The sequence below is a fragment of the Salmo salar genome, chromosome ssa06, assembly GCF_905237065.1.
Source record: "Salmo salar chromosome ssa06, Ssal_v3.1, whole genome shotgun sequence".
NCBI classification, from domain to species: domain Eukaryota; kingdom Metazoa; phylum Chordata; class Actinopteri; order Salmoniformes; family Salmonidae; genus Salmo; species Salmo salar.
Window position 1 is genome coordinate 24,319,665 of NC_059447.1, and position 25,178 is coordinate 24,344,842.

The 25,178-nt window shown below is 44.5% G+C and overlaps 12 non-coding genes across 12 annotated transcripts; all 12 read left to right on the forward strand.

Moving 5' to 3' along the window:
* Nucleotides 1-144: 144 nt before the first annotated feature.
* On the forward strand, nt 145-263 carry LOC123743675 (5S ribosomal RNA). The gene has a single exon (XR_006770531.1). It is a non-coding gene; the product is annotated as a 5S ribosomal RNA (ribosomal RNA).
* Nucleotides 264-1,452: 1,189 nt separating this feature from the next.
* Nucleotides 1,453-1,571, forward strand: LOC123743676 (5S ribosomal RNA). The gene has a single exon (XR_006770532.1). It is a non-coding gene; the product is annotated as a 5S ribosomal RNA (ribosomal RNA).
* Nucleotides 1,572-2,762: 1,191 nt separating this feature from the next.
* Nucleotides 2,763-2,881, forward strand: LOC123743677 (5S ribosomal RNA). The gene has a single exon (XR_006770533.1). It is a non-coding gene; the product is annotated as a 5S ribosomal RNA (ribosomal RNA).
* A 1,194-nt stretch (nt 2,882-4,075) lies between these two features.
* LOC123743678 (5S ribosomal RNA) lies at nt 4,076-4,194 on the forward strand. The gene has a single exon (XR_006770534.1). It is a non-coding gene; the product is annotated as a 5S ribosomal RNA (ribosomal RNA).
* Nucleotides 4,195-5,384: 1,190 nt separating this feature from the next.
* LOC123743567 (5S ribosomal RNA) lies at nt 5,385-5,503 on the forward strand. The gene has a single exon (XR_006770423.1). It is a non-coding gene; the product is annotated as a 5S ribosomal RNA (ribosomal RNA).
* Nucleotides 5,504-6,694: 1,191 nt separating this feature from the next.
* On the forward strand, nt 6,695-6,813 carry LOC123743568 (5S ribosomal RNA). The gene has a single exon (XR_006770424.1). It is a non-coding gene; the product is annotated as a 5S ribosomal RNA (ribosomal RNA).
* Nucleotides 6,814-8,003: 1,190 nt separating this feature from the next.
* On the forward strand, nt 8,004-8,122 carry LOC123743569 (5S ribosomal RNA). The gene has a single exon (XR_006770425.1). It is a non-coding gene; the product is annotated as a 5S ribosomal RNA (ribosomal RNA).
* A 1,190-nt stretch (nt 8,123-9,312) lies between these two features.
* LOC123743570 (5S ribosomal RNA) lies at nt 9,313-9,431 on the forward strand. The gene has a single exon (XR_006770426.1). It is a non-coding gene; the product is annotated as a 5S ribosomal RNA (ribosomal RNA).
* A 1,188-nt stretch (nt 9,432-10,619) lies between these two features.
* On the forward strand, nt 10,620-10,738 carry LOC123743571 (5S ribosomal RNA). Its single transcript, XR_006770427.1, has one exon. It is a non-coding gene; the product is annotated as a 5S ribosomal RNA (ribosomal RNA).
* Nucleotides 10,739-11,930: 1,192 nt separating this feature from the next.
* LOC123743573 (5S ribosomal RNA) lies at nt 11,931-12,049 on the forward strand. Its single transcript, XR_006770429.1, has one exon. It is a non-coding gene; the product is annotated as a 5S ribosomal RNA (ribosomal RNA).
* A 1,189-nt stretch (nt 12,050-13,238) lies between these two features.
* On the forward strand, nt 13,239-13,357 carry LOC123743574 (5S ribosomal RNA). The gene has a single exon (XR_006770430.1). It is a non-coding gene; the product is annotated as a 5S ribosomal RNA (ribosomal RNA).
* A 1,189-nt stretch (nt 13,358-14,546) lies between these two features.
* On the forward strand, nt 14,547-14,664 carry LOC123743581 (5S ribosomal RNA). The gene has a single exon (XR_006770437.1). It is a non-coding gene; the product is annotated as a 5S ribosomal RNA (ribosomal RNA).
* Nucleotides 14,665-25,178: the final 10,514 nt, after the last annotated feature.

Below are 25,178 nucleotides of genomic sequence, written 5' to 3' on the forward strand. Positions count from 1 at the left end.
CCGCCCACAAGAGTCAAATATAGGGCGTGGAAATGTAAGCAAGGTTTGAGCTTTTTCAGAGTGTGTCACAAAGTGGACATTTCGCTGTCTCTTATGAGTGAGCGACACGTTGACTTTATATAGTGTACCAAGAATTGTCCCTTCGCTTACGGCCATACCAGCCTGAATACGCCCGATCTCGTCCGATCTCGGAAGCTAAGCAGGGTCGGGCCTGGTTAGTACTTGGATGGGAGACCGCCTGGGAATACCAGGTGCTGTAAGCTTTTGCTCCGGTAGAGGGTTCTCTTGTGTCATGCATGGAGCAGAGCAACTGCCTTTTATTTATGGCCCTAATAATATTGTGTCTTTTTATTGGACTAAATGCAGTTTGTTAGTGCTTCCCTGCCCTGATCAAATCAAAGCAAATATTGGACGGTGCGTTTCCCTCAAAATGTAGGCAGTACATTCAGCATTTCTTTTTAGTCTAGGAGACTGTCAATGTGTGTAGTCCATTAGGGCCCAGTAAAATCCCTTCAATGTTTTGCCTGATTCCCCCAAAGTCCCCCTTTTCTCCGTTTACATTTCCCCGTTGACCGTTTGTCCCTGTTTCTGCAGGTTTTCAACCTCAAAAGTACACCTTTGTAATAGAAATATAACACGTTTGGATGTTCTATGTCCACGACATTGTTTAAAGCCTATCAGGAGACCACTTTTGAGGTCTGGGAAAAATGGAAGACATTTCGATTTTGGGGTGTAGTTACCCTTTAAACCCGAGTGTGCGCCAGGGAGAGACCTTTGTTTGGTTAAGCGGTGTTGCTGTAGCGCTCATGTGATTGCGGAGTTTGCAAAACAAATGGCCACTGGATTGACGCAAATAATCATGATATAATTCTGCCAGGCTGGCATAGGCTACTTTGCAGTTAACATTTAATTGAGAAGGTTTTGGGGGAAGCCTTTCCTTCTCTACCACAAGAAGGTTATCATTAGCCTCATCGCTAACGGCTACACAAAGTGTAGACACGCGCGCGCTCCGCACGAATGCGCACAGAAATTGGGCAGTCCTGTGCCGTTCCTGAAAGTTGCATGGAAAAACGAATCGCTGATGCATTTTGTTCAAGTCTTATGATTCACTTGGGCAAATGAATGCATTTTCTAACAAGTTGAAGGGATTTAATTGATTTCCTCCTTAGGTCAATACATTTTAGAATATTGTTGAATTTCGGTTTAATGTCTGGATTCCGTGACTCCGTGTGGGCGAGCCGTATTTTCTAGGGCCCTAGTCTATGAAGTTGTCATAAGTGTCAACATAGGATATGCCCTCTCTCCCCCCCGCCCACAAGAGTCAAATATAGGGCGTGGAAATGTAAGCAAGGTTTGAGCTTTTTCAGAGTGTGTCACAAAGTGGACATTTCGCTGTCTCTTATGAGTGAGCGACACGTTGACTTTATATAGTGTACCAAGAATCGTCCCTTCGCTTACGGCCATACCAGCCTGAATACGCCCGATCTCGTCCGATCTCGGAAGCTAAGCAGGGTCGGGCCTGGTTAGTACTTGGATGGGAGACCGCCTGGGAATACCAGGTGCTGTAAGCTTTTGCTCCGGTAGAGGGTTCTCTTGTGTCATGCATGGAGCAGAGCAACTGCCTTTTATTTATGGCCCTAATAATATTGTGTCTTTTTATTGGACTAAATGCAGTTTGTTAGTGCTTCCCTGCCCTGATCAAATCAAAGCAAATATTGGACGGTGCGTTTCCCTCAAAATGTAGGCAGTACATTCAGCATTTCTTTTTAGTCTAGGAGACTGTCAATGTGTGTAGTCCATTAGGGCCCAGTAAAATCCCTTCAATGTTTTGCCTGATTCCCCCAAAGTCCCCCTTTTCTCCGTTTACATTTCCCCGTTGACCGTTTGTCCCTGTTTCTGCAGGTTTTCAACCTCAAAAGTACACCTTTGTAATAGAAATATAACACGTTTGGATGTTCTATGTCCACGACATTGTTTAAAGCCTATCAGGAGACCACTTTTGAGGTCTGGGAAAAATGGAAGACATTTCGATTTTGGGGTGTAGTTACCCTTTAAACCCGAGTGTGCGCCAGGGAGAGACCTTTGTTTGGTTAAGCGGTGTTGCTGTAGCGCTCATGTGATTGCGGAGTTTGCAAAACAAATGGCCACTGGATTGACGCAAATAATCATGATATAATTCTGCCAGGCTGGCATAGGCTACTTTGCAGTTAACATTTAATTGAGAAGGTTTTGGGGGAAGCCTTTCCTTCTCTACCACAAGAAGGTTATCATTAGCCTCATCGCTAACGGCTACACAAAGTGTAGACACGCGCGCGCTCCGCACGAATGCGCACAGAAATTGGGCAGTCCTGTGCCGTTCCTGAAAGTTGCATGGAAAAACGAATCGCTGATGCATTTTGTTCAAGTCTTATGATTCACTTGGGCAAATGAATGCATTTTCTAACAAGTTGAAGGGATTTAATTGATTTCCTCCTTAGGTCAATACATTTTAGAATATTGTTGAATTTCGGTTTAATGTCTGGATTCCGTGACTCCGTGTGGGCGAGCCGTATTTTCTAGGGCCCTAGTCTATGAAGTTGTCATAAGTGTCAACATAGGATATGCCCTCTCTCCCCCCCCGCCCACAAGAGTCAAATATAGGGCGTGGAAATGTAAGCAAGGTTTGAGCTTTTTTCAGAGTGTGTCACAAAGTGGACATTTCGCTGTCTCTTATGAGTGAGCGACACGTTGACTTTATATAGTGTACCAAGAATCGTCCCTTCGCTTACGGCCATACCAGCCTGAATACGCCCGATCTCGTCCGATCTCGGAAGCTAAGCAGGGTCGGGCCTGGTTAGTACTTGGATGGGAGACCGCCTGGGAATACCAGGTGCTGTAAGCTTTTTGCTCCGGTAGAGGGTTCTCTTGTGTCATGCATGGAGCAGAGCAACTGCCTTTTATTTATGGCCCTAATAATATTGTGTCTTTTTATTGGACTAAATGCAGTTTGTTAGTGCTTCCCTGCCCTGATCAAATCAAAGCAAATATTGGACGGTGCGTTTCCCTCAAAATGTAGGCAGTACATTCAGCATTTCTTTTTAGTCTAGGAGACTGTCAATGTGTGTAGTCCATTAGGGCCCAGTAAAATCCCTTCAATGTTTTGCCTGATTCCCCCAAAGTCCCCCCTTTTCTCCGTTTACATTTCCCCGTTGACCGTTTGTCCCTGTTTCTGCAGGTTTTCAACCTCAAAAGTACACCTTTGTAATAGAAATATAACACGTTTGGATGTTCTATGTCCACGACATTGTTTAAAGCCTATCAGGAGACCACTTTTGAGGTCTGGGAAAAATGGAAGACATTTCGATTTTGGGGTGTAGTTACCCTTTAAACCCGAGTGTGCGCCAGGGAGAGACCTTTGTTTGGTTAAGCGGTGTTGCTGTAGCGCTCATGTGATTGCGGAGTTTGCAAAACAAATGGCCACTGGATTGACGCAAATAATCATGATATAATTCTGCCAGGCTGGCATAGGCTACTTTGCAGTTAACATTTAATTGAGAAGGTTTTGGGGGAAGCCTTTCCTTCTCTACCACAAGAAGGTTATCATTAGCCTCATCGCTAACGGCTACACAAAGTGTAGACACGCGCGCGCTCCGCACGAATGCGCACAGAAATTGGGCAGTCCTGTGCCGTTCCTGAAAGTTGCATGGAAAAACGAATCGCTGATGCATTTTGTTCAAGTCTTATGATTCACTTGGGCAAATGAATGCATTTTCTAACAAGTTGAAGGGATTTAATTGATTTCCTCCTTAGGTCAATACATTTTAGAATATTGTTGAATTTCGGTTTAATGTCTGGATTCCGTGACTCCGTGTGGGCGAGCCGTATTTTCTAGGGCCCTAGTCTATGAAGTTGTCATAAGTGTCAACATAGGATATGCCCTCTCTCCCCCCCCCCGCCCACAAGAGTCAAATATAGGGCGTGGAAATGTAAGCAAGGTTTGAGCTTTTTCAGAGTGTGTCACAAAGTGGACATTTCGCTGTCTCTTATGAGTGAGCGACACGTTGACTTTATATAGTGTACCAAGAATCGTCCCTTCGCTTACGGCCATACCAGCCTGAATACGCCCGATCTCGTCCGATCTCGGAAGCTAAGCAGGGTCGGGCCTGGTTAGTACTTGGATGGGAGACCGCCTGGGAATACCAGGTGCTGTAAGCTTTTGCTCCGGTAGAGGGTTCTCTTGTGTCATGCATGGAGCAGAGCAACTGCCTTTTATTTATGGCCCTAATAATATTGTGTCTTTTTATTGGACTAAATGCAGTTTGTTAGTGCTTCCCTGCCCTGATCAAATCAAAGCAAATATTGGACGGTGCGTTTCCCTCAAAATGTAGGCAGTACATTCAGCATTTCTTTTTAGTCTAGGAGACTGTCAATGTGTGTAGTCCATTAGGGCCCAGTAAAATCCCTTCAATGTTTTGCCTGATTCCCCCAAAGTCCCCCCTTTTCTCCGTTTACATTTCCCCGTTGACCGTTTGTCCCTGTTTCTGCAGGTTTTCAACCTCAAAAGTACACCTTTGTAATAGAAATATAACACGTTTGGATGTTCTATGTCCACGACATTGTTTAAAGCCTATCAGGAGACCACTTTTGAGGTCTGGGAAAAATGGAAGACATTTCGATTTTGGGGTGTAGTTACCCTTTAAACCCGAGTGTGCGCCAGGGAGAGACCTTTGTTTGGTTAAGCGGTGTTGCTGTAGCGCTCATGTGATTGCGGAGTTTGCAAAACAAATGGCCACTGGATTGACGCAAATAATCATGATATAATTCTGCCAGGCTGGCATAGGCTACTTTGCAGTTAACATTTAATTGAGAAGGTTTTGGGGAAGCCTTTCCTTCTCTACCACAAGAAGGTTATCATTAGCCTCATCGCTAACGGCTACACAAAGTGTAGACACGCGCGCGCTCCGCACGAATGCGCACAGAAATTGGGCAGTCCTGTGCCGTTCCTGAAAGTTGCATGGAAAAACGAATCGCTGATGCATTTTGTTCAAGTCTTATGATTCACTTGGGCAAATGAATGCATTTTCTAACAAGTTGAAGGGATTTAATTGATTTCCTCCTTAGGTCAATACATTTTAGAATATTGTTGAATTTCGGTTTAATGTCTGGATTCCGTGACTCCGTGTGGGCGAGCCGTATTTTCTAGGGCCCTAGTCTATGAAGTTGTCATAAGTGTCAACATAGGATATGCCCTCTCTCCCCCCCCGCCCACAAGAGTCAAATATAGGGCGTGGAAATGTAAGCAAGGTTTGAGCTTTTTCAGAGTGTGTCACAAAGTGGACATTTCGCTGTCTCTTATGAGTGAGCGACACGTTGACTTTATATAGTGTACCAAGAATCGTCCCTTCGCTTACGGCCATACCAGCCTGAATACGCCCGATCTCGTCCGATCTCGGAAGCTAAGCAGGGTCGGGCCTGGTTAGTACTTGGATGGGAGACCGCCTGGGAATACCAGGTGCTGTAAGCTTTTGCTCCGGTAGAGGGTTCTCTTGTGTCATGCATGGAGCAGAGCAACTGCCTTTTATTTATGGCCCTAATAATATTGTGTCTTTTTATTGGACTAAATGCAGTTTGTTAGTGCTTCCCTGCCCTGATCAAATCAAAGCAAATATTGGACGGTGCGTTTCCCTCAAAATGTAGGCAGTACATTCAGCATTTCTTTTTAGTCTAGGAGACTGTCAATGTGTGTAGTCCATTAGGGCCCAGTAAAATCCCTTCAATGTTTTGCCTGATTCCCCCAAAGTCCCCCCTTTTCTCCGTTTACATTTCCCCGTTGACCGTTTGTCCCTGTTTCTGCAGGTTTTCAACCTCAAAAGTACACCTTTGTAATAGAAATATAACACGTTTGGATGTTCTATGTCCACGACATTGTTTAAAGCCTATCAGGAGACCACTTTTGAGGTCTGGGAAAAATGGAAGACATTTCGATTTTGGGGTGTAGTTACCCTTTAAACCCGAGTGTGCGCCAGGGAGAGACCTTTGTTTGGTTAAGCGGTGTTGCTGTAGCGCTCATGTGATTGCGGAGTTTGCAAAACAAATGGCCACTGGATTGACGCAAATAATCATGATATAATTCTGCCAGGCTGGCATAGGCTACTTTGCAGTTAACATTTAATTGAGAAGGTTTTGGGGGAAGCCTTTCCTTCTCTACCACAAGAAGGTTATCATTAGCCTCATCGCTAACGGCTACACAAAGTGTAGACACGCGCGCGCTCCGCACGAATGCGCACAGAAATTGGGCAGTCCTGTGCCGTTCCTGAAAGTTGCATGGAAAAACGAATCGCTGATGCATTTTGTTCAAGTCTTATGATTCACTTGGGCAAATGAATGCATTTTCTAACAAGTTGAAGGGATTTAATTGATTTCCTCCTTAGGTCAATACATTTTAGAATATTGTTGAATTTCGGTTTAATGTCTGGATTCCGTGACTCCGTGTGGGCGAGCCGTATTTTCTAGGGCCCTAGTCTATGAAGTTGTCATAAGTGTCAACATAGGATATGCCCTCTCTCCCCCCCCGCCCACAAGAGTCAAATATAGGGCGTGGAAATGTAAGCAAGGTTTGAGCTTTTTCAGAGTGTGTCACAAAGTGGACATTTCGCTGTCTCTTATGAGTGAGCGACACGTTGACTTTATATAGTGTACCAAGAATCGTCCCTTCGCTTACGGCCATACCAGCCTGAATACGCCCGATCTCGTCCGATCTCGGAAGCTAAGCAGGGTCGGGCCTGGTTAGTACTTGGATGGGAGACCGCCTGGGAATACCAGGTGCTGTAAGCTTTTGCTCCGGTAGAGGGTTCTCTTGTGTCATGCATGGAGCAGAGCAACTGCCTTTTATTTATGGCCCTAATAATATTGTGTCTTTTTATTGGACTAAATGCAGTTTGTTAGTGCTTCCCTGCCCTGATCAAATCAAAGCAAATATTGGACGGTGCGTTTCCCTCAAAATGTAGGCAGTACATTCAGCATTTCTTTTTAGTCTAGGAGACTGTCAATGTGTGTAGTCCATTAGGGCCCAGTAAAATCCCTTCAATGTTTTGCCTGATTCCCCCAAAGTCCCCCTTTTCTCCGTTTACATTTCCCCGTTGACCGTTTGTCCCTGTTTCTGCAGGTTTTCAACCTCAAAAGTACACCTTTGTAATAGAAATATAACACGTTTGGATGTTCTATGTCCACGACATTGTTTAAAGCCTATCAGGAGACCACTTTTGAGGTCTGGGAAAAATGGAAGACATTTCGATTTTGGGGTGTAGTTACCCTTTAAACCCGAGTGTGCGCCAGGGAGAGACCTTTGTTTGGTTAAGCGGTGTTGCTGTAGCGCTCATGTGATTGCGGAGTTTGCAAAACAAATGGCCACTGGATTGACGCAAATAATCATGATATAATTCTGCCAGGCTGGCATAGGCTACTTTGCAGTTAACATTTAATTGAGAAGGTTTTGGGGGAAGCCTTTCCTTCTCTACCACAAGAAGGTTATCATTAGCCTCATCGCTAACGGCTACACAAAGTGTAGACACGCGCGCGCTCCGCACGAATGCGCACAGAAATTGGGCAGTCCTGTGCCGTTCCTGAAAGTTGCATGGAAAAACGAATCGCTGATGCATTTTGTTCAAGTCTTATGATTCACTTGGGCAAATGAATGCATTTTCTAACAAGTTGAAGGGATTTAATTGATTTCCTCCTTAGGTCAATACATTTTAGAATATTGTTGAATTTCGGTTTAATGTCTGGATTCCGTGACTCCGTGTGGGCGAGCCGTATTTTCTAGGGCCCTAGTCTATGAAGTTGTCATAAGTGTCAACATAGGATATGCCCTCTCTCCCCCCCCGCCCACAAGAGTCAAATATAGGGCGTGGAAATGTAAGCAAGGTTTGAGCTTTTTCAGAGTGTGTCACAAAGTGGACATTTCGCTGTCTCTTATGAGTGAGCGACACGTTGACTTTATATAGTGTACCAAGAATTGTCCCTTCGCTTACGGCCATACCAGCCTGAATACGCCCGATCTCGTCCGATCTCGGAAGCTAAGCAGGGTCGGGCCTGGTTAGTACTTGGATGGGAGACCGCCTGGGAATACCAGGTGCTGTAAGCTTTTGCTCCGGTAGAGGGTTCTCTTGTGTCATGCATGGAGCAGAGCAACTGCCTTTTATTTATGGCCCTAATAATATTGTGTCTTTTTATTGGACTAAATGCAGTTTGTTAGTGCTTCCCTGCCCTGATCAAATCAAAGCAAATATTGGACGGTGCGTTTCCCTCAAAATGTAGGCAGTACATTCAGCATTTCTTTTTAGTCTAGGAGACTGTCAATGTGTGTAGTCCATTAGGGCCCAGTAAAATCCCTTCAATGTTTTGCCTGATTCCCCCAAAGTCCCCCTTTTCTCCGTTTACATTTCCCCGTTGACCGTTTGTCCCTGTTTCTGCAGGTTTTCAACCTCAAAAGTACACCTTTGTAATAGAAATATAACACGTTTGGATGTTCTATGTCCACGACATTGTTTAAAGCCTATCAGGAGACCACTTTTGAGGTCTGGGAAAAATGGAAGACATTTCGATTTTGGGGTGTAGTTACCCTTTAAACCCGAGTGTGCGCCAGGGAGAGACCTTTGTTTGGTTAAGCGGTGTTGCTGTAGCGCTCATGTGATTGCGGAGTTTGCAAAACAAATGGCCACTGGATTGACGCAAATAATCATGATATAATTCTGCCAGGCTGGCATAGGCTACTTTGCAGTTAACATTTAATTGAGAAGGTTTTGGGGGAAGCCTTTCCTTCTCTACCACAAGAAGGTTATCATTAGCCTCATCGCTAACGGCTACACAAAGTGTAGACACGCGCGCGCTCCGCACGAATGCGCACAGAAATTGGGCAGTCCTGTGCCGTTCCTGAAAGTTGCATGGAAAAACGAATCGCTGATGCATTTTGTTCAAGTCTTATGATTCACTTGGGCAAATGAATGCATTTTCTAACAAGTTGAAGGGATTTAATTGATTTCCTCCTTAGGTCAATACATTTTAGAATATTGTTGAATTTCGGTTTAATGTCTGGATTCCGTGACTCCGTGTGGGCGAGCCGTATTTTCTAGGGCCCTAGTCTATGAAGTTGTCATAAGTGTCAACATAGGATATGCCCTCTCTCCCCCCCCGCCCACAAGAGTCAAATATAGGGCGTGGAAATGTAAGCAAGGTTTGAGCTTTTTCAGAGTGTGTCACAAAGTGGACATTTCGCTGTCTCTTATGAGTGAGCGACACGTTGACTTTATATAGTGTACCAAGAATCGTCCCTTCGCTTACGGCCATACCAGCCTGAATACGCCCGATCTCGTCCGATCTCGGAAGCTAAGCAGGGTCGGGCCTGGTTAGTACTTGGATGGGAGACCGCCTGGGAATACCAGGTGCTGTAAGCTTTTGCTCCGGTAGAGGGTTCTCTTGTGTCATGCATGGAGCAGAGCAACTGCCTTTTATTTATGGCCCTAATAATATTGTGTCTTTTTATTGGACTAAATGCAGTTTGTTAGTGCTTCCCTGCCCTGATCAAATCAAAGCAAATATTGGACGGTGCGTTTCCCTCAAAATGTAGGCAGTACATTCAGCATTTCTTTTTAGTCTAGGAGACTGTCAATGTGTGTAGTCCATTAGGGCCCAGTAAAATCCCTTCAATGTTTTGCCTGATTCCCCCAAAGTCCCCCTTTTCTCCGTTTACATTTCCCCGTTGACCGTTTGTCCCTGTTTCTGCAGGTTTTCAACCTCAAAAGTACACCTTTGTAATAGAAATATAACACGTTTGGATGTTCTATGTCCACGACATTGTTTAAAGCCTATCAGGAGACCACTTTTGAGGTCTGGGAAAAATGGAAGACATTTCGATTTTGGGGTGTAGTTACCCTTTAAACCCGAGTGTGCGCCAGGGAGAGACCTTTGTTTGGTTAAGCGGTGTTGCTGTAGCGCTCATGTGATTGCGGAGTTTGCAAAACAAATGGCCACTGGATTGACGCAAATAATCATGATATAATTCTGCCAGGCTGGCATAGGCTACTTTGCAGTTAACATTTAATTGAGAAGGTTTTGGGGGAAGCCTTTCCTTCTCTACCACAAGAAGGTTATCATTAGCCTCATCGCTAACGGCTACACAAAGTGTAGACACGCGCGCTCCGCACGAATGCGCACAGAAATTGGGCAGTCCTGTGCCGTTCCTGAAAGTTGCATGGAAAAACGAATCGCTGATGCATTTTGTTCAAGTCTTATGATTCACTTGGGCAAATGAATGCATTTTCTAACAAGTTGAAGGGATTTAATTGATTTCCTCCTTAGGTCAATACATTTTAGAATATTGTTGAATTTCGGTTTAATGTCTGGATTCCGTGACTCCGTGTGGGCGAGCCGTATTTTCTAGGGCCCTAGTCTATGAAGTTGTCATAAGTGTCAACATAGGATATGCCCTCTCTCCCCCCCCGCCCACAAGAGTCAAATATAGGGCGTGGAAATGTAAGCAAGGTTTGAGCTTTTTCAGAGTGTGTCACAAAGTGGACATTTCGCTGTCTCTTATGAGTGAGCGACACGTTGACTTTATATAGTGTACCAAGAATTGTCCCTTCGCTTACGGCCATACCAGCCTGAATACGCCCGATCTCGTCCGATCTCGGAAGCTAAGCAGGGTCGGGCCTGGTTAGTACTTGGATGGGAGACCGCCTGGGAATACCAGGTGCTGTAAGCTTTTGCTCCGGTAGAGGGTTCTCTTGTGTCATGCATGGAGCAGAGCAACTGCCTTTTATTTATGGCCCTAATAATATTGTGTCTTTTTATTGGACTAAATGCAGTTTGTTAGTGCTTCCCTGCCCTGATCAAATCAAAGCAAATATTGGACGGTGCGTTTCCCTCAAAATGTAGGCAGTACATTCAGCATTTCTTTTTAGTCTAGGAGACTGTCAATGTGTGTAGTCCATTAGGGCCCAGTAAAATCCCTTCAATGTTTTGCCTGATTCCCCCAAAGTCCCCCCTTTTCTCCGTTTACATTTCCCCGTTGACCGTTTGTCCCTGTTTCTGCAGGTTTTCAACCTCAAAAGTACACCTTTGTAATAGAAATATAACACGTTTGGATGTTCTATGTCCACGACATTGTTTAAAGCCTATCAGGAGACCACTTTTGAGGTCTGGGAAAAATGGAAGACATTTCGATTTTGGGGTGTAGTTACCCTTTAAACCCGAGTGTGCGCCAGGGAGAGACCTTTGTTTGGTTAAGCGGTGTTGCTGTAGCGCTCATGTGATTGCGGAGTTTGCAAAACAAATGGCCACTGGATTGACGCAAATAATCATGATATAATTCTGCCAGGCTGGCATAGGCTACTTTGCAGTTAACATTTAATTGAGAAGGTTTTGGGGGAAGCCTTTCCTTCTCTACCACAAGAAGGTTATCATTAGCCTCATCGCTAACGGCTACACAAAGTGTAGACACGCGCGCGCTCCGCACGAATGCGCACAGAAATTGGGCAGTCCTGTGCCGTTCCTGAAAGTTGCATGGAAAAACGAATCGCTGATGCATTTTGTTCAAGTCTTATGATTCACTTGGGCAAATGAATGCATTTTCTAACAAGTTGAAGGGATTTAATTGATTTCCTCCTTAGGTCAATACATTTTAGAATATTGTTGAATTTCGGTTTAATGTCTGGATTCCGTGACTCCGTGTGGGCGAGCCGTATTTTCTAGGGCCCTAGTCTATGAAGTTGTCATAAGTGTCAACATAGGATATGCCCTCTCTCCCCCCCCCGCCCACAAGAGTCAAATATAGGGCGTGGAAATGTAAGCAAGGTTTGAGCTTTTTCAGAGTGTGTCACAAAGTGGACATTTCGCTGTCTTTTATGAGTGAGCGACACGTTGACTTTATATAGTGTACCAAGAATTGTCCCTTCGCTTACGGCCATACCAGCCTGAATACGCCCGATCTCGTCCGATCTCGGAAGCTAAGCAGGGTCGGGCCTGGTTAGTACTTGGATGGGAGACCGCCTGGGAATACCAGGTGCTGTAAGCTTTTTGCTCCGGTAGAGGGTTCTCTTGTGTCATGCATGGAGCAGAGCAACTGCCTTTTATTTATGGCCCTAATAATATTGTGTCTTTTTATTGGACTAAATGCAGTTTGTTAGTGCTTCCCTGCCCTGATCAAATCAAAGCAAATATTGGACGGTGCGTTTCCCTCAAAATGTAGGCAGTACATTCAGCATTTCTTTTAGTCTAGGAGACTGTCAATGTGTGTAGTCCATTAGGGCCCAGTAAAATCCCTTCAATGTTTTGCCTGATTCCCCCAAAGTCCCCCCTTTTCTCCGTTTACATTTCCCCGTTGACCGTTTGTCCCTGTTTCTGCAGGTTTTCAACCTCAAAAGTACACCTTTGTAATAGAAATATAACACGTTTGGATGTTCTATGTCCACGACATTGTTTAAAGCCTATCAGGAGACCACTTTTGAGGTCTGGGAAAAATGGAAGACATTTCGATTTTGGGGTGTAGTTACCCTTTAAACCCGAGTGTGCGCCAGGGAGAGACCTTTGTTTGGTTAAGCGGTGTTGCTGTAGCGCTCATGTGATTGCGGAGTTTGCAAAACAAATGGCCACTGGATTGACGCAAATAATCATGATATAATTCTGCCAGGCTGGCATAGGCTACTTTGCAGTTAACATTTAATTGAGAAGGTTTTGGGGGAAGCCTTTCCTTCTCTACCACAAGAAGGTTATCATTAGCCTCATCGCTAACGGCTACACAAAGTGTAGACACGCGCGCTCCGCACGAATGCGCACAGAAATTGGGCAGTCCTGTGCCGTTCCTGAAAGTTGCATGGAAAAACGAATCGCTGATGCATTTTGTTCAAGTCTTATGATTCACTTGGGCAAATGAATGCATTTTCTAACAAGTTGAAGGGATTTAATTGATTTCCTCCTTAGGTCAATACATTTTAGAATATTGTTGAATTTCGGTTTAATGTCTGGATTCCGTGACTCCGTGTGGGCGAGCCGTATTTTCTAGGGCCCTAGTCTATGAAGTTGTCATAAGTGTCAACATAGGATATGCCCTCTCTCCCCCCCCGCCCACAAGAGTCAAATATAGGGCGTGGGAATGTAAGCAAGGTTTGAGCTTTTTCAGAGTGTGTCACAAAGTGGACATTTCGCTGTCTCTTATGAGTGAGCGACACGTTGACTTTATATAGTGTACCAAGAATTGTCCCTTCGCTTACGGCCATACCAGCCTGAATACGCCCGATCTCGTCCGATCTCGGAAGCTAAGCAGGGTCGGGCCTGGTTAGTACTTGGATGGGAGACCGCCTGGGAATACCAGGTGCTGTAAGCTTTTTGCTCCGGTAGAGGGTTCTCTTGTGTCATGCATGGAGCAGAGCAACTGCCTTTTATTTATGGCCCTAATAATATTGTGTCTTTTTATTGGACTAAATGCAGTTTGTTAGTGCTTCCCTGCCCTGATCAAATCAAAGCAAATATTGGACGGTGCGTTTCCCTCAAAATGTAGGCAGTACATTCAGCATTTCTTTTTAGTCTAGGAGACTGTCAATGTGTGTAGTCCATTAGGGCCCAGTAAAATCCCTTCAATGTTTTGCCTGATTCCCCCAAAGTCCCCCCTTTTCTCCGTTTACATTTCCCCGTTGACCGTTTGTCCCTGTTTCTGCAGGTTTTCAACCTCAAAAGTACACCTTTGTAATAGAAATATAACACGTTTGGATGTTCTATGTCCACGACATTGTTTAAAGCATCAGGAGACCACTTTTGAGGTCTGGGAAAAATGGAAGACATTTCGATTTTGGGGTGTAGTTACCCTTTAAACCCGAGTGTGCGCCAGGGAGAGACCTTTGTTTGGTTAAGCGGTGTTGCTGTAGCGCTCATGTGATTGCGGAGTTTGCAAAACAAATGGCCACTGGATTGACGCAAATAATCATGATATAATTCTGCCAGGCTGGCATAGGCTACTTTGCAGTTAACATTTAATTGAGAAGGTTTTGGGGGAAGCCTTTCCTTCTCTACCACAAGAAGGTTATCATTAGCCTCATCGCTAACGGCTACACAAAGTGTAGACACGCGCGCGCTCCGCACGAATGCGCACAGAAATTGGGCAGTCCTGTGCCGTTCCTGAAAGTTGCATGGAAAAACGAATCGCTGATGCATTTTGTTCAAGTCTTATGATTCACTTGGGCAAATGAATGCATTTTCTAACAAGTTGAAGGGATTTAATTGATTTCCTCCTTAGGTCAATACATTTTAGAATATTGTTGAATTTCGGTTTAATGTCTGGATTCCGTGACTCCGTGTGGGCGAGCCGTATTTTCTAGGGCCCTAGTCTATGAAGTTGTCATAAGTGTCAACATAGGATATGCCCTCTCTCCCCCCCGCCCACAAGAGTCAAATATAGGGCGTGGAAATGTAAGCAAGGTTTGAGCTTTTTCAGAGTGTGTCACAAAGTGGACATTTCGCTGTCTCTTATGAGTGAGCGACACGTTGACTTTATATAGTGTACCAAGAATCGTCCCTTCGCTTACGGCCATACCAGCCTGAATACGCCCGATCTCGTCCGTCTCGGAAGCTAAGCAGGGTCGGGCCTGGTTAGTACTTGGATGGGAGACCGCCTGGGAATACCAGGTGCTGTAAGCTTTTTGCTCCGGTAGAGGGTTCTCTTGTGTCATGCATGGAGCAGAGCAACTGCCTTTTATTTATGGCCCTAATAATATTGTGTCTTTTTATTGGACTAAATGCAGTTTGTTAGTGCTTCCCTGCCCTGATCAAATCAAAGCAAATATTGGACGGTGCGTTTCCCTCAAAATGTAGGCAGTACATTCAGCATTTCTTTTTAGTCTAGGAGACTGTCAATGTGTGTAGTCCATTAGGGCCCAGTAAAATCCCTTCAATGTTTTGCCTGATTCCCCCAAAGTCCCCCTTTTCTCCGTTTACATTTCCCCGTTGACCGTTTGTCCCTGTTTCTGCAGGTTTTCAACCTCAAAAGTACACCTTTGTAATAGAAATATAACACGTTTGGATGTTCTATGTCCACGACATTGTTTAAAGCCTATCAGGAGACCACTTTTGAGGTCTGGGAAAAATGGAAGACATTTCGATTTTGGGGTGTAGTTACCCTTTAAACCCGAGTGTGCGCCAGGGAGAGACCTTTGTTTGGTTAAGCGGTGTTGCTGTAGCGCTCATGTGATTGCGGAGTTTGCAAAACAAATGGCCACTGGATTGACGCAAATAATCATGATATAATTCTGCCAGGCTGGCATAGGCTACTTTGCAGTTAACATTTAATTGAGAAGGTTTTGGGGGAAGCCTTTCCTTCTCTACCACAAGAAGGTTATCATTAGCCTCATCGCTAACGGCTACACAAAGTGTAGACACGCGCGCGCTCCGCACGAATGCGCACAGAAATTGGGCAGTCCTGTGCCGTTCCTGAAAGTTGCATGGAAAAACGAATCGCTGATGCATTTTGTTCAAGTCTTATGATTCACTTGGGCAAATGAATGCATTTTCTAACAAGTTGAAGGGATTTAATTGATTTCCTCCTTAGGTCAATACATTTTAGAATATTGTTGAATTTCGGTTTAATGTCTGGATTCCGTGACTCCGTGTGGGCGAGCCGTATTTTCTAGGGCCCTAGTCTATGAAGTTGTCATAAGTGTCAACATAGGATATGCCCTCTCTCCCCCCCGCCCACAAGAGTCAAATATAGGGCGTGGAAATGTAAGCAAGGTTTGAGCTTTTTCAGAGTGTGTCACAAAGTGGACATTTCGCTGTCTCTTATGAGTGAGCGACACGTTGACTTTATATAGTGTACCAAGAATTGTCCCTTCGCTTACGGCCATACCAGCCTGAATACGCTCTTCCTGTGCTGGAGAGTGAGACAGGTGTTGCTGATTGGAGCAAACACTCAATCTTAGCTCAGAGTGTTTTGTTTGACTTCTTGGTGTTTTGAAGTGCAATCTCATTTTTGTTTATTGAATAAGTTTGAGTTTTTGTTTGGTTGTGTTCCCCGGCAGCATATTGCTGTTTGGCGGACTTTCCTCCTGTCGTTGTGGATACAATGGCTTCCACCCATGCAGACAAAAGGATGACGAGCAAAGGAAATATGGATAATGTTTCTACAACAAGCAGACGCAAAATTATGAAAAGACCTTAAGTGGCTGTGGAAATTATGGGTGAAGAAAAAATTACTATGATGGAGTTATTGAGGGGGATTAAGGAAGCTTGTGAACTGGTGTGCGGATGGGAAGTTTGGATGAACAGCATGCCCAGAGTAAACTGCCTGTTTCTCAGGCCCAGAAGCTAGAATATGCATATAATTAGTAGATTTGGATAGAAAACACGCTAAAGTTTCCAAAACTGTTAAAATGTATTTATTTATTTTTATTTCACCTTTATTTAACCAGGTAGGCAAGTTGAGAACAAGTTCTCATTTACAATTGCGACCTGGCCAAGATAAATCAAAAAAGTTCGACACATACAACACAGAGTTACACATGGAGTAAAACAAACACACAGTCAATAATACAGTAGAAAAATAAGTCTATATACAATGTGAGCAAATGAGGTGAGATAAGGGAGGTAAAGGCAAAAAAAAGGCCATGGTGGCAACGTAAATATAATATAGCAAGTGAAACACTGGAATGGTAGATTTGTAGTGGAAGAAAGTGCAAAGTAGAAATATAAATAATGGGGTGCAAAGGAGCAAAATAAATAAATACAGTAGGGGAAGAGGTAGTTGTTTGGGCTAAATTATACACTGCTCAAAAAAATAAAGGGAACACTTAAACACAATGTAACTCCAAGGCAATCACACTTCTGTGAAATCAAACTGTCCACTTAGGAAGCAAAACTGATTGACAAAATTTCACATGGTGTTGTGCAAATGGAATAGACAACAGGTGGAAATTATAGGCAATTAGCAAGACACCCCCCAATAAAGGAGTGGTTCTGCAGGTGGTGACCACAGACCACTTCCTATGATTCCTGGCTGATGTTTTGGTCACTTTTGAATGCTGGCGGTGCTTTCACTCTAGTGGTAGCATGAGACGGAGTCTACAACCTACACAAGTGGCTCAAGTAGTGCAGCTCATCCAGGATGGCACATCAATGCGAGCTGTGGCAAGAAGGTTTGCTGTGTCTGTCAGCGTAGTGTCCAGAGCATGGAGGCGCTACCAGGACACAGGCCAGTACATCAGGAGACGTGGAGGAGGCCGTAGGAGGGCAACAACCCAGCAGCAGGACCGCTACCTCCGCCTTTGTGCAAGGAGGAGCAGGAGGAGCACTGCCAGAGCCCTGCAAAATGACCTCCAGCAGGCCACAAATGTGCATGTGTCGGCTCAAACGGTCAGAAACAGACTCCATGAGGGTGGTATGAGGGCCCGACGTCCACAGGTGGGGGTTGTGCTTATAGCCCAACACCGTGCAGGACGTTTGGCATTTGCCAGAGAACACCAAGATTGGCAAATTCGCCACTGGCGCCCTGTGCTCTTCACAGATGAAAGCAGGTTCACACTGAGCACATGTGACAGACGTGACAGTCTGGAGACGCCGTGGAGAACGTTCTGCTGCCTGCAACATCCTCCAGCATGACCGGTTTGGCGGTGGGTCAGTCATGGTGTGGCATTTCTTTGGGGGGGCCGCACAGCCCTCCATGTGCTCGCCAGAGGTAGCCTGACTGCCATTAGGTACCAAGATGAGATCCTCAGACCCCTTGTGAGACCATATGCTGGTGCGGTTGGCCCTGGGTTCCTCCTAATGCAAGACAATGCTAGACCTCATGTGGCTGGAGTGTGTCAGCAGTTCCTGCAAGAGGAAGGCATTGATGCTATGGACTGGCCCGCCCGTACCCCAGACCTGAATCCAATTGAGCACATCTGGGACATCATGTCTCGCTCCATCCACCAACGCCACGTTGCACCACAGACTGTCCAGGAGTTGGCGGATGCTTTAGTCCAGGTCTGGGAGGAGATCCCTCAGGAGACCATCCGCCACCTCATCAGGGGCATGCCCAGGCGTTGTAGGGAGGTCATACAGGCACGTGGAGGCCACACACACTACTGAGCCTTATTTTGACTTGTTTTAACCTGTTAGGGCTAGGGGGCAGTATTTGCACGGCTGGATAAAAAAAATGTACCCGATTTAATCTGGTTACTAATCCTACCCAGTAACTAGAATATGCATATACTTATTATATATGGATAGAAAACACCCTAAAGTTTCTAAAACTGTTTGAATGGTGTCTGTGAGTATAACAGAACTCATTTGGCAGGCAAAACCCTGAGACATTTTCTGACAGGAAGTGGATACCTGATGTGTTGTATTACCTTTAAACCTATGCCATTGAAAAACACAGGGGCTGAGGAATATTTTGGCACTTCCTATTGCTTCCACTAGATGTCACCAGCCTTTACAAAGTGTTTTGAGTCTTCTGGAGGGAGATCTGACCGAACAAGAGCCATGGAACGATGATGGCCCATTAGACACCTGGCACGCGAGTTCATGTTGGGTACCCTCGTTCCAATACGTTATAAAAGAGTATGCATTCGTCCACCTTGAATATTATTCATGTTCTGGTTAAAAAAGGCCCTAATGATTTATGCTAAACAACGTTTGACATGTTTGAACGAACGTAAATATATTTTTTCCCCTCGTTCATGAAGTGAAGTCCGGCGGGCTTAGATCATGTGCTAACAAGACGGAGATTTTTGGACATAAATGATGAGCTTTTTTGAACAAAACTACATTCGTTATGGACCTGTGATACCTGGAAGTGACATCTGATGAAGAGAATCAAAGGTAATGGATTATTTACATAGTATTTTCGATTTTAGATCTCCCCAACATGACGACTAGTCTGTATCGCAACGCGTATTTTTCTGGGCGCAGTGCTCAGATTATTGCAAAGTGTGATTTCCCAGTAAGGTTATTTTTAAATCTGGCAAGTTGATTGCGTTCAAGAGATGTAAATCTATAATTCTTTAAATGACAATATAATATTTTACCAATGTTTTCTAATTTTAATTATTTAATTTGTGATGCTGACTTGACTGCCGGTTATTGGAGGGAAACGATTTCCTCAACATCAATGCCATAGTAAAACGCTGTTTTTGGATATAAATATGAACTTGATAGAACTAAAAATGCATGCATTGTCTAACATAATGTCCTAGGAGTGTCATCTGATGGAGATTGTAAAAGGTTAGTGCATCATTTTAGCTGGTTTTATGGTTTTGGTGACCCTGTCTTTGAATTGACAAAACATTACACACAACTCTTGTAAATGTACTGTCCTAACATACTCTAAATTTATGCTTTCGCCGTAAAACCTTTTTGAAATCGTAAAACGTGGTTAGATTAAGGAGATGTTTATCTTTCAAAGGGTGTAAAATAGTTGTATGTTTGAAAAATTTGAATTTTGACATTTATTTGGATTCAAATTTGCCGCTCTTGAAATGCACCTGCTGTTGATGGAGTGCACCACGGGGGGGACGCCTGCGTCCCACCTAGCCCATAGAGGTTAACCTGTTTGGGATAGGGGGCAGTATTTTTTCAGCCGGATAAAAAACATACCCGATTTAATCTGGTTATTACTCCTGCCCAGAAACTAGAATATGCAAATAATTATAGATTTGGATAGAAAACACCCTAAAGTTTCTAAAACTGTTTGAATGGTGTCTGAGTATAACAGAACTCATATGGCAGGCCAAAACCTGAGAAGATTCTATATGGGAAGTGCCCTGTCTGACCATTTCTTGGCCTTCTGTAGCCTCTTTATCGAAAATACAGGATCTCTGCTGTAACGGGACATTTTCTAAGGCTTTCATTGGCTCTTAGAAGGCGCCAGAACGTGGAATGATAACCCCTACTCTTTTTCGCCCAGAGACGGCAGAGTTTTGGAGAGTGGTACTTCTGAGAACAATGGCACTGGCGCGCGCGTGCATGTGACGATTCCATTTTCTTCTTTCAGTGTTTGAACGGATACAACGTCTCCCAGTTGGAATATTATCGCTATTTTACGAGAAAAATCGCATAAAAATTGATTTTAAACAGCATTTGACATGCTTCGAAGTACGGTAATGGAATATTTTGAATTTTTTGTCACAAAACGTGCCGGCGCGTCACCCTTCGGATAGTGATTTGAACGCACGAACAAAACGGAGCTATTTGGATATAGCTATGGATAATTTGGAACCAAAACAACATTGGGTGTTGAAGTAGCAGTCCTGGGAGTGCATTCTGACGAAGAACATCAAAGGTAATCAAACTTTTGTAATAGTAAATCGGAGTTTGGTGAGTGCCAAACGTGGTGGGTGTCAAAATAGCTGGCCATGATGGCCGGGCTATCTACTCAGAATATTGCAAAATGTGCTTTCACCGAAAAGCTATTTTAAAATCGGACACCGCGATTGCATAAAGGAGTTCTGTATGTATAATTCTTTAAATAATTGTTATGTTTTTTGTGAACGTTTATCGTGAGTAATTTAGTAAATTCACCGGAAGTTTTCAGTGGGTATGCTAGTTCTGAACAAAACATGCTAATGTAAAAAGCTGGGTTTTGATATAAATATGAACTTGATTGAACAAAACATGCATGTATTGTATAACATAATGTCCTAGGAGTGTCATCTGATGAAGATCAAAGGTTAGTGCTGCATTTAGCTGTGTTTTGGGTATTTGTAATGCATGCTAGTTGCTTGGAAATGGCTGTGTGGTTTTTTGGGTCTATGTACTCTCCTAACATAATCTAATGTTTTGCTTTCGCTGTAAAGCCTTTTTGAAATCGGACAACGTGGTTCGATTCAGGAGAAGTGTATCTATAAAATGGTGTAAAATAGTCCTATGTTTGAGAACTTTTAATTATGACATTTTGTGGTTTTAAATTTGGCGCTCTGATTTGTCACTGGCTGTTGAATAGTGTGGGACGATTTCGTCCCACATCCCCTAGAAAAGTGACTGATCCCTTTCCCCTGGGCAGGTCTGTTAGGCAGGGTTGTCTGCTGTCTGCTTTGCTGTACAGCATCTCAGTTGAGCCTTTGGCTGCTTTTGTCAAGCGTGATAGAGGTGTGCATGGAGTGGACATGCCGGGGGGTGGTTTAGTGTGCTGCATTATTACGCTGATGATACCACCTGTGTGGGATGGAGGGAGTGTGAATTGTCTGATGAAGCGTTTTGATGCGTATGGGAGAGCTTCTGGGGCTAAGATGAATGTTGAAAAATCTAAAATGTTATGTGCTCCTGATACGGTTGTGTCTACATGTAACATTCCTTTTAAGACTGTTACGCAACATGTGAGAATTTTGGGTGTGAATATTAGGGTAGATGAGCGGGAGGCAAGGGACTTTCCTCGCTTTTTCAGTGTGTGTCACAAAGTGGATATTTCTCTGTCTCCATATGAGTGAGAGACTGTTACATACGCCACTTAGAAGAGGGAACGCAACACCCTGCTACAACTCAACACCCTGTGGAGTGAAAGATGAATGGGATTGTAGGTGCAGGTAAGGATGACAAAGGCAGAGAATTTACCGTTTACTGGGTAAATGGAATTTATTTATTCCTTCACACAGTAAATTTGGGGAAAAGGGGCTGGACGGAACCAAAGCAAAGAAAGTAAAAGTTAAAGAGCCCTACCTTACCTGTCTACAAACTATTTACCTAACCTTTTAGCACCACCTGGTGCGCTAACCAAAATACAGGGGGTGGTCCGCCCAGGTCTTACCTAGTGTGCATAGACAGTAAATACTACGGGTTATGTATGCCCGCAGGCCTCTTGCCTAAGCACTCCCTAGGTGCCTTCCCCTTCCCCCCTGGGAACAAAAACAGAACAATACAACCAATTTCAATAATAAAAACAGTCCTTTGGACATAAACATACCTCCGCAGGACCATTACAAAATACTTCACAGAAAACTGTCTTAGCAATGACCAACACAGGACTTAACCATCAACTCTGACAAACAACCAACACTAACCAAAATACAGGCCATAACCATCAGCTCTCCTCTGAGCAAATGAACACTGTCTTTTATACAGCTGGAGAAGGAGTCTGTAATGGGATACAGCTGTATCCTCTGACAAGAGAGCGGGGTCAGTTCCAATTAGCAATGGGGCCAACCACTCAGCTGCTTAGGGGAATCCAGGAAGCCATTTCCTGAAACACACAAATACAAACCCACAACAACACAGAAACTGGGGAACGTAACACACCCACCCCAAAACCTGCAAACTTACAGTTTGCAATAACAAAATCCAACACGTATCCCCAGTTACTAAACCCGTGATAGAGCATCGGCAACAACATTCACCGAACCCTTCACATAGCTAATCTGTATATTGTATCCCTGTACAATCAGAGCCCGCCGCCTCAGATTGTACATTTGCTTCAAAAACGAAAGGATTATGGTCCGTGAAGACCAGTACAGGCAAGGCACTGTAGCCAACATATACTTAAAAAAACTAAGGCTAGCAATAAAGCCAGCGTCTCCTGTTCAATGGTGGAGTACCTTGACTTACACGAGTTGAACTTACGGGAGAAGAAACTGACGGGCCGATCCACTCCCTCATCTTCCTGCAAGAGAACCGCACCCAACCCCACTATACTAGCGTCTACCTCCAACTTAAAAGGTTTGTCAAAGTTGGGCGCGGCAAGCACTGGGGCACTACAAAGTAGCGCTTTGGCAGACTCAGAAGCATAGTTACAGTCCTGGGACCACTTATATGGTACTTTGGGACTAAGCAGAGATGTAAGGGGAGCTACTACCGCCGAAGAATTCTTACAGAACGTAGGATAGTACCCTACCATCCCCAGCAATCTGCTCAACTGGCGGTGAGTCGTGGGAGCTGGAAAAGCAACAATTGCTTCCACTTTGCCAGTTAGTGTGCGCACTTGAGCTCGTCCCACTGGTTTCCCTATGTAAGTCACAGTAGCCTTCCCAAACTCACACTTGGCCAAATTGAGGGTTAAAGAAGCATTCTCCAACCGTTGAAACACACGCTTCAAGGTGGCGAGATGATCAGACCAAGTAGACGAATGACTCACCACATCGTCAAGGTAAGCAGTACAATTTGGCACATCCGCGAACACAATGTTATCTAGGCGCTGAAAAGTAGCAGGTGCATTACACATTCCAAAGGGCATCACAGTGTATTGGACAAAGTCATCAGGCGTAACGAAAGCCGAGATGTCAGAAGCTCGAGAGGTCAGAGGCACCTGCCAATAACCTTTTAGCAAATCCAACTTACTAACGTAAGCGGCAGAGCCAAGTCTATCAATGCAGTCATCTAAGCGTAGTAGAGGAAAAGAATCAGACTTTGTAACTGCATTTACGTGACAATAGTCCATACATAAGCGAGGCGTACCGTCAGGCTTAGGAACAAGAGTACACAGGGTAACTCCAGGAGCTGTTACTGGGTTTTGCCATGTCATTCTGTAATAACTAAGCTACCTCACTTTTCATTACCTCCCTTTTCTTAGCGTTAACTCGGTACGGTGGCTGACGTATAGGAGCAGCATTCCCCACATCTACGTTATGTTCCAAGATGGACGTGCGACTTGGAACATCCTGAAACGCATTGAGAAAACTACTTATCAATAGGATAAGATCCTTAGTTTGATCGTTATCCAAATGTTCCATTTGAGAGGGTAACTTTTTCAGCATCTCTGAATTACATGAGCGTTCACACTGCTGTAATGTATGGCGTGACTCCAACCGTCCTCATTATCCTCCTCTAGGACCCAGAGGAGCCGCAGCCACACTGGAGACAGAGGGCTGGACCGACTTACTTGAGGAGCGGTCTGTAGAATCACACACATAATATGCTTTCAGCATGTTAACATGACACACACGGGAAGAACGCCTATGATCAGGGGTCTTTATCACATAATTGGTGTCACTGAGTTTCTTTTCCACAAGATATGGCCCAGAAAAAACGTGCCGACAGAGATGAGCCAGGGATTGGCAACTAAACTAAAACTTGATCCCCTGGTGCAAAAGAACGGCCAACAGCCCCTCATAATGTAATTTTGTGCGTTTTTGAGACGAGGAGACTTTTGGGCTAACGCACATGCGGCGTGCAGTCTCTCCCGCATCTTACTGACATAATCCAACACATTTTTTAGGGGTGCTACTGGGTGTAGGAGATAGGATATGCTCCTTCAATACTTTTAGCGGACCCCGTGGGTGTGTCCAAACACAAGGTAAGCAGGGCTGAACCCTAAGGACTCCCGTATTGTTTCCCTAATAGCAAATAGGACAAATGGCACCCCCTCATCCCAATCGGTACTTGTATCCATGCAATACTTGCGTAGCATCGCCTTTAGCGTCTGATGCCAGCGTTCAAGGGCCCCTTGACTCTCCGGATGATACGGACTGGAGACCTGATGGGAAATACAGTGTCTTTAACACATTTGAGAACAGTTTTGACATAAAGTTGGTTCCCTGATCAGTTTGGATTACTTTAGGGATTCCAAACGTAGAGAAGAACTTCACTAGTGCCTTCACCACAGTCTTTGTCATTATAGTACGGAGCGGGATAGCCTCTGGGTATTGAGTAGCACTGCACATTATTGTTAGTAAGAACTGGTTACCTGACCTGGTTTTCGGCAAGGGACCTACACAATCGATTATCACTCATTCAAACGGTTCCCCCACCACAGGAGTCGGGCAGAGTGGCACACAAGGAACTGTTTGATTCGATTTTCCAGTGAGTTGACATGCATGACATGTTTTATAAAATTGGACCACATCAGACTTCAAACCTGGCCAGAAAAAATGTTGAAGGACTCGGTTATAAGTCTTCGTGATCCCCAAATGTCCGGACCACGCCTTGTCATGGGCAAGTGACAGCACCTGCTGTCGGAACGGTGTAGGAACAACCACTTGACACACTTCACTCCAGTCACTAACGGTGTCATGAGCTGCCCATTTACACATCAAAACTCCTGCTTCCATAAAGTAGGCGGTCTCCCTAGTTTTCGCTTCCTTAATGGAAATTACCGAAGCAAAACACTTGCGAAGACTGGCGTCTCCTTTTTGACATTGAATCACCTTCTCGGGGGTGACAGACAAAAGAATGTCATGGAATTGGGGCACAATTTCGCTTTCTGCTGCCTTAGTTTTTACTGGGGTAAAAACCATCGGCCTTGCAGAAGGAAT